Here is a 9,273-nt window from a genome sequence, read left to right on the forward strand (position 1 = left end):
AATAATACAGAAGAGGAAAACGCAGCATCATGCTGTACGTCGTACTTGGCATCATGAGTAGGAATTAATATTTCGACAAGGAGCGTGCAATATAGCTCTTCAACCCTATACAGATGACATATTTAATTTGATGACTTAATCAATATGTATACGTCTGATAACTGATTGATGGTACAATTACAGTATAAATATAGAAACATTTATCAAGAATGAAATTTTATTCAAATCAAATAATTATGCGCTACATGTAATATGCTTAATGTTATATTAGGCATATTTTATATATTTGTTAAATGAATAAAACCCAACGAATTTAAAACACGACAAAGGATAGAATAAAAGTGAATGCATTTCTATAATTTTAACTTTTCTGACAATATAAATCTAATAGTACTAAAACTTACATAGACGAGGCGGCAAAATTTCTTAGCTTTACCTATTATTCTTATTTATATATATTGCGTAATATATAATGTACAAATGTATATCATTTGCAATCATAGCTGCCGTAAAAATAATAGTTTTTAATAACATTTTTATTTATTATAGTGTTTTTAAGCTTTGCAAAGTAGTTTTTGTTTTACGTTCTTATATTTAAATCAATTTTATGCTGCTATCACTGGGAACACAAATAATGTATAAATCAAAAACATAATAACACAGTGCTCAAATATATAGAAGCATGACTTTACAAATCGTATCAAACATAGTTCATCAACGAAAGTTCCTTATTAGAGGTATGAAAAAAGAGGTCTCTGGTGGGAATCGAACCAGCATCTTTCACTATCTCGGCGAGCGTCATACCACTTATACCACAGAGGCATGTGTATACCATTATGGATCTAAGCCAATTAGTGTCTCTCCATTCATAGTGTAGAACTTGAGGATTCACACATAATGGAGCGAACTTTATCAATGGAGCGAATTTGTATTTAATATAACTTTTATGTGGCCCCGGTTGAATGCGTATCTGTTGTCATTAGTTGTTCTCTACAGTTAAAGTCTTTCTACTAGGGAACAAAGAACATGATTTTAGCGAACCCAACTGAAAATATGGACCACTATAGAAAAATATTGATGATAAATGCAATTTTTTATATAAATTTTGTTATATAACATAAAATAATTAACCGATACGCATCATTGTACATTGAATAACGATAATGTTAGTGGTGATGTTAATAATATTGTAATTGAATTTTTGTAGAAAATTGTGCAGGACTTGATTTCTGGCTACCAAAAATGCTTTATTAATAAAAGCAGCTTGCAGTAAATTATACGTTGACGTTTGTATTTTTGTAATGGATATACGTCCCTAAATATTATGGTTTTGGAAGATCCACTAACTAAAAATGTTGCCTTTAAATAAATAATATATTAAAGGAGTAGTTTACCGATTTTACATAATTTAAGAATTGCTTTAGCATACTCAGTTATCCACGTCATCGTAATTTTAGTTTATATCGTCTACGTAACGAACGCGCACGAGATTCGTAATTTCAAACGTGCGACTTTATTTATCTGATTATGCTAAATCAGTTCTCAAATTATATAAAATCGGCAAACTTTTCCTATAATATATTTGTGATTCTAATGCATTTAAAAAAAATAAATAGTGATGATATGATTTAATACACATCATAAGATGATGTTTTGTGTATACAGTGTGCTCTTTTGAATAGGCTCACTGATAGTTTTAATATATTTTAATATTGTAATGGAGATTAGGGTAGAACAAGCACAGGACTTGATGTGTGAATACTGAAAAAGATTTATTAAATCACACGGAAACTTTACATAAATTCTAAAAAACTTCGAGTAATTTAATTATATATTTACTATGATTTTTCTAACTTCCATCTAAATAGATATTTGTAGACCACTTTTAGTAGCGGTATTTAATTACAGGAATTCTAATTAGAAGACAAAGCTGGCAAAGACCACCAAAACCCAGGTTCCAAAAGTGGTCTTTAATTGGATGGAAATCTGTATTTAATAGGCCTATATTACCAGTACTTTTAAATACATTTATTGAACATGGAAAAGTTCTTGTGAGTAAACCAACAATACGTACTTTATTTTTCATGTTCATGCATTCAGTAAAGAGATGAAATTATTTGAGAGTACATTTATTGAATTTATGAGTTTGTCTGAAATGTTCAAAATGGTCCACCAATACATTAAAACTATAATATATCTACATTTGAAATACTGTAAGAATCTATACTAAATAAGCCTTGCTCTAATAAAGACAGCATACTAAAATCACAACGCCAGTTGATTGTACTTTGTTAAAAGGTCATATTTGAAATCTACGAATAAATAGTGCAGATCAATATTAACAAATTTATAACTAAACGTAATTCTAATTCGGAAAGTCGGATTACTTAAAACAAGGTGTTAACTATTAATCGTGATTTTTACAAATACTGTGCTTCCTCTACTCTCCCATAATCATTATTATGCAAAAACCAAAAATAACAAGCAATGGAATTATTTTTATCATTCCTAACTCTTTATGGAAACTTTCAATTAAATTTAATTATGTTTAAACGATATATCGTCATTATTACATCTTATTTATCATCAATTTATGAACTAGGCCTAATAGGACAAATAACTGTTAACTCAAAGTTTCATTTGTTGTTAGCGAATAAAAGTATTTTAGCCTCGAGTACCATTGGAGACACATTTTTTTATTAACTGATGAGGAATTTTCGTAGAAAAGCTATGCTTGGAATTTTTATAATTCCATCATATATATACATATAAATAATCAGATAATAGTAAAAACAGTGCGCGGATAAAAGGTCAATGTTGTAAATATTGTTTCGGACGTAGCCTATAAATGAAAAAGTTTTTTATCAATTGTTTAAAAGTGCTCTAGCTGGAATTCAACCCACGATCTATCGCTGATAAGGCGAGTGCCATACCATTACACCACATGGGTTGCTGGTATATAGCAGATAGAGTTCAACCAGAACACTGGTTGAATATATGTACTTATATATACAAAGGGGCCTATATAAGCTGTAATATGAAATTGGATTTGAATTTAATAGATATAAAATATACGTGAATGAAAAGTGTTGATGGAAAGCATTATACCTTGTATAATGATGTGTGTACAAACTCAGGTAATAATTCGGCAAACGCAAAATGGCATTGAATTAATCTTATGTCAAGTTCTCACTACTTCCGGTACATAATTCTTTACCTTCCGCTAAAGTTTGTATCATAAATCAAATGATAATTTCACATGTGATATGTCAATTTTATTTAAATAAAATATACAATATAAAACAAGTGTTTGGGTTTTTTGGAATGTATGAATTCCAATAATTAAGCAATCAATGTCATGGTAACCCCACCTAATAAATACTACTCATGTCCATGACATGCTGACCTGGGAGATACCGTTAACCTCCCAAAATAATTAAAGATAGCCTCATCCTCCTGCGCTAGGTCGTTATAAACCCAATGGCTTAATGTACATATTTTAAACTATAAGGCTTAAGAGTAATGATTCACTAAAACAATATCAATTGATAATGTACAACGATTGATCAGTAACGGGCACTATTTATGCCCTTATGTAAGGTTCAGAGCAATCGAGTTCTTAATTAAAATAATACCAAAAATTAAAATTGTCTATGTATTTCATTTATGTATCATGGCGTACGCAAGCCAAAAAAACTATTAGGATATTTTAATACAGAGGCCTATAAGTTTGGTATTTTCTGTTTTTACATATATGCTATGAAAAAATTTTCTTTCCTGCAATTGTGTTTCCTGCCTCTGACATGGAAGCATAATTTCGATTTTGAAGTCACAAAGGAAGAAAAAACACTCGGGAGAATATGTACAAGAATTATATCAACTTTCGAGCAAGACAACTGAAAGTAGATGAAATGTTAGAACGAAATAATATAAAAGTCCAGTACAGGAGGAAGGCCATGGTTGGGTAAAGTGAGACAATGCGTTTACCTTAAGTTCAAGACTGACAGGGCTTGGGTGGTTAATGGAGAAATGTAGTCTTGTTTTGAGGGACGTCAGTTATAGAGTTTTCTTATTGCAATAGGACCTATTCATTTTTGTGAATCGACATAGTTATATAACAAAACCACATGTCATTATTTACATAAACAGTAACTTATCAACCTAGAAAACAGTTGTCCCTAATCTACCAACGTTGAGACAGACATATTACCATGATTATTAACGACATAATTGACCTCATGACGGCGAATGATATTAACGAAGACTAACAGTAACATTGTAAGTATAATTATCACGTGGATAGAATCACGGCTTATTTATGAAAATTAATACAACATAGGAAGCTATAAATAATATCATTAATGAAATGAAACAAATCGTCTACTCATCGCACCTAACTTGAGAATCTTCACTTCCGATCCAAAAGCGATATTTTATTTTAGTTCTCCAAAACTTGCGTTAGTCACTTTTGCAGTTGAACACAAGTTGTACAAATAAAAAAAAAAATATACCGTGTTTCGAGTTTCTCGGCCCTGGGAAGAACAGCTGTTGCACAAAGGAAGAAATAGTATATTATGAATGAATCATATTAAATACATTATGTACTATATTACGACAACGCCGGTTGATAGTAAATGGTTTTTAGGCTCATTCGTGCAAAGATCTCTACTTTTCAAATAGTTTTAATAATTACAAATGCAATCACATTAATATTATAATAGTGTCACATATTTATCTATGGATAATGGCTTAAATAACCTATTATTTTACGATGATTAGTATTGTATTATTAGTTTTATTATTAATATTAGGGATTATTATTGACGTTCGAGTAGCCAGTGGCGATTTTTCAGATATATATAATATATAGGCCTATATATAAAGTAATATAGCTTCGTATCATGCATCTGCAAAAATGTACTAAATTTTGGGAATACTTTTTCCACATTAAACACTAAATATCAGATTTGATATAAACCAAAGGAACATGTTAAGATGAAAATACTTAATGAATTATAATATCGAGAGTCGAGTGATATGTACAGCCTTAACATCGGGGTAAAAAAGGCGGAGATTCAATGTTCACATCTGGATTGTGTATCCATAGCAGGAGAAAACCCAGATGCATTTCATTTCGTTTCGATTGTTCATTTCGTTGTTGTGGAATAATGTGAATGTGGAGATACTAAGCACCTCTCTACTGCTCCTACGGCAGTCACGGAGCACAATGAAGCTGTGTGTTAAAGGTTATTCTATTACCTTTTTTACTTTTAACTTCATATCAGTTCTGAAGCTATACTTATGTCTAATAGCGTTCATTATGGTCAGCTACAAAAGAGGGCGCTATAACTGATTTTTACACGTATCGGTCTCCTTATAAGCTGTACAATAATGTAGCTGCACTAAGTATTTTAACCTGTTTGTCACAAACAGACAACAATGACATCTATCTCCGCAAAATGTCATGTTATAATGATATTATAATTTGCTTAAACTCTTAAATTACTATTTACAATGTAGTCAGAGGTAAAATACAGTAGCACATATTAGGCCTATATAAAAAAATAACTTTATAATGAACTTTGTACAACTTTATTGTGTCTAGATCAAGTGCTTAAGACTAATTAGTAATTAGTCTCAGGGCAAAATTATTATTGTTTTAGGGATATCATCGTTAATGAAATCAATGCGTTATAAATAAAGACGAAAAGATGAAAAGTATAAAAACAGGATATTTTATATATAATTATATATATATATATATGATTATATTCAAATCAAATTCTCAAATTAAATTCTAAAATCAAATTCTAAAATCAAATTCTCAAATAGGAACATGTTGTAATAATAATATCAAACATAGCTCATCAACGAAAATTGCCTTTATTTCAGCTGTATGAAAAAGTCTCACAGAGATTCGAACCTGCAACCTCTCTCTATCAAGGCGAGTATCATAACCATTTAACAACATAGATGCGCAGTTCTAACCCCAGGCACATTCTCTAAAATAACTGACTGAAACGCTCACATCCATGTCGACATGATATGTATGTTATGTCGACTTGACAACATAAATTATCTTGACAAGTCGTCAAGTCGAATGGTACTTAGGATCTTCCGTATTTCGGCAACCACAGAGATCTAGTTAGTATGTGTTTACACATAAAACTTAAAAACATTCTCTGTGATGTATACTTACCTAATTCAAAGCCATGAGCCCACAACCACCTCAGTCCAAACATGGTTGGGGATGAGGTGTGAAAGCTTAAGGGAATAGTACATAGATGGCCGGAAATGACATTCTTATATAGTGAAATTCGTCATCATCACATCACCATTGTAGTCAAAATGAAGCACCAAAATATTTATCATGATCTTTTATCAGCGATTTCCGCAATAACCTGTGTGATGTACCATGTTGGGGAGGATGCAGGATTTGACGGTAGGGGTCCCTGAGAGTTCTTCATTAGGTGGGAACATTTTGAGAATATAGATCTCTAGGTACCCGGAAATTGCACTCTCATACTTTAAAAATCCTACCGGTACTATGTTCATAATAATAAAATTAATATATCAACAATACAATACAACAATTATTTTTCTTTATACAATTTAGGGGTGCGATCGCACCGTATGCACCCCCTGCATCCGCCTAACCATAGAAAATAAAGTTAACATTGTCTTTGATGTATTTACTTTACTTCACCTACTTCAAAGACGTGAGTCCACACCCATCTCAGCCCCGCCATGGTTGGGGGTGAAGTGCAACAATTTGAGGAAATAGTACCTCTAAATAGTACCTCTAAATGGCCGGAAAGGACACTCTTATGTAGTAAAATTCGTCATCATCACATCAACATTATAGTCAAAATGAAGTGCCAACAAATTTCTCATGATCTTTTATCAGGGAAAACCAAAAGAGATCCAATTAATATGTGTGATGTACCATAGAAAATAAAACTTAAAAACATTGTCTTTGATGTATTTACTTTACCGTATTTATATCTACTTCAAAAGTATGAGTCCACAAACAACCTCAGCCCCACCATGGTTGAGGCTGAGGTGCGAAAATTTGAGGAAATAGCACCTCAAGCTCGCCAGAAATGACACTCTTTTAGTAAAATCATCATCATAACATTACCATGATCTTTTATCAGAGATTTTCGGTTATCATAGAGGTCTAATTAATCTGTATTGGATTTAGGATTTATTCACCAAACCAAACACCAAGGATAGCCCACGAAAGTCTAGTAGAAGACTTATTTCCAGTGGGGTCCTTCCGGTGGTGATTGGGGCATTACACCGGGAGACAATCCCCTACTCTTTTCCAAAGAGCGTACTATGTTCTTTAACGTGCACATGGGCCATAAATGGACCAACGGCTTAAACGTCTCATCTGAAAGACGGTGCGCTATGTAACTTGTATTTCAGCCCTCTAGCTGAAACACAAGGAGAGGCAGCGATGGGAATTGAACCGGGTACCTAGAGATCTCCACGGTTCATTTTGTTCATAAGCAAGTATGCTAATTAGATGATTCTTCTGTTTATACATTAAAAATAGAGAGCTTTAAATCAGTGGTTCACAACCTTTTTGCATTCGCGGACCACTATGGACATGTCAAATGGACCTCTATGTCTAAGTAGGCCTAATACTCATTGTCAATATTTCAACAAAAAAAGATTATAGATAAATGATTAGCCATGAAAGTACAATAGTACAATTGAGCAGTGGCGGATCCTGAAATTCGAAAATGATACCACCTCAGCCCTAACGTAGTTGGGACTGAGGTACGAAATTGTTATTCTATGGTACATCTAGATGGCCAGAAATGGCACTGTCACAAGATTTACATTACCTGAGGATTGCACTCTCTAACAAACCACCAATAAAATATTGGAAATAAAATATGATACCGATTGTAACAGCGAACGAAGTATAGGCCTATGTCAAAGGTACTTCATTAATGATAAGGCGCCTAATGATTAGCACTAAGATGTTTATCATAATGTTGTAGGACAAGGAAAATAATGTAATCATAACAATTTTGTCTAAAAATAAATCTAACAGACTAGACTTTTCATGGACCCCACATTTTTCGTGGACTCCCTGTGAATCATATTGCCTTGGCGGACCCCCAGTTTTTTTTTCACTGACCCAAGGTAAAGAACCACTGCTTAAAATGTATTTTGGGGATTTGTTAAAATTTAATTATCTATTCCTCTTCTTTTACCTTTACCAGAGTACATTTGCTGAGCATTATAATGTGGTATAATAATATAGTTAAAGGCTTTTATGTTTACCGTAAAGTTGCATTATGAAATAATGTAAAATTGAACTATGACATATTCAACAGCTAATTGACATTCTCCCACCCACCACAGTTTTTTTACGAAAAAAAAAACCACTGCCAGCTCCATGATGATGTGCCATTTATATTATAAATTGTGTGTTAAAGCGCCAGAGGGCGTTATCATCATGAAAGACAAATTAACCATACAGTTCAGTACTGATAACAGTATTAAGAATTAGTTTTAGTTTAGGTTTACAAAAACAGATATATTGTATTAAATTATATACATTCAGAATGTTTAGGTACGTTTACCAACCAATTTAAACGTTTATTTATGTTCAGATCACAATATCTCAATTCTTAAAAAAAAAACATGTCTAGGGCCACCTTTATTCTCAGTCGTATTTCATTGCGGTTCAAAGGACTGTAGCCCTGCAATATACTCGTATTAGACATTACAATAATCCTAGTAAACATTAAATGGGTTTATTTATTTCTTGACGTTGCGCCCTCTATAGTTTTCAAAAACAAAAATAGCAGATGTAATCTTCGCGTAAAGTCTGTCTTGCAGTACTATATTATATTTTTTAAACCACAACCAAATATATATTTGTTAACATTAATAAAGAAATATAATATTTATGTTCACGTTATTACATCAGTTTTTAATTTGTTTTGTATACTATTTAATTTTGTCAAAAAAAATTACACTAGCAACATTAATTAATTGATTCATTCATTTCTGGTTTATTCATAAAAAAAAACCAAAAAAACATAGCAACCTAAAATCGTCAGTTTACAAAGGCTTCACATTAAAAAGTTACCAAAAACACACTTGCAAAAATGGAAATACAAAATTCACACAAGAGACAAACAGCAAAATCACACATAAAAAGGATCACAAAAAACATTTCAGCTACATACATAATTTATCAGCAATATATGCCATATTATAATAATAAGTTAATTTATATAAATATAT

This window comes from Anneissia japonica, unplaced genomic scaffold (assembly GCF_011630105.1).
Source record: "Anneissia japonica isolate Jap-2015-1 unplaced genomic scaffold, ASM1163010v1 scaffold287965_len1858130_cov191, whole genome shotgun sequence".
Classification (NCBI taxonomy): domain Eukaryota; kingdom Metazoa; phylum Echinodermata; class Crinoidea; order Comatulida; family Comatulidae; genus Anneissia; species Anneissia japonica.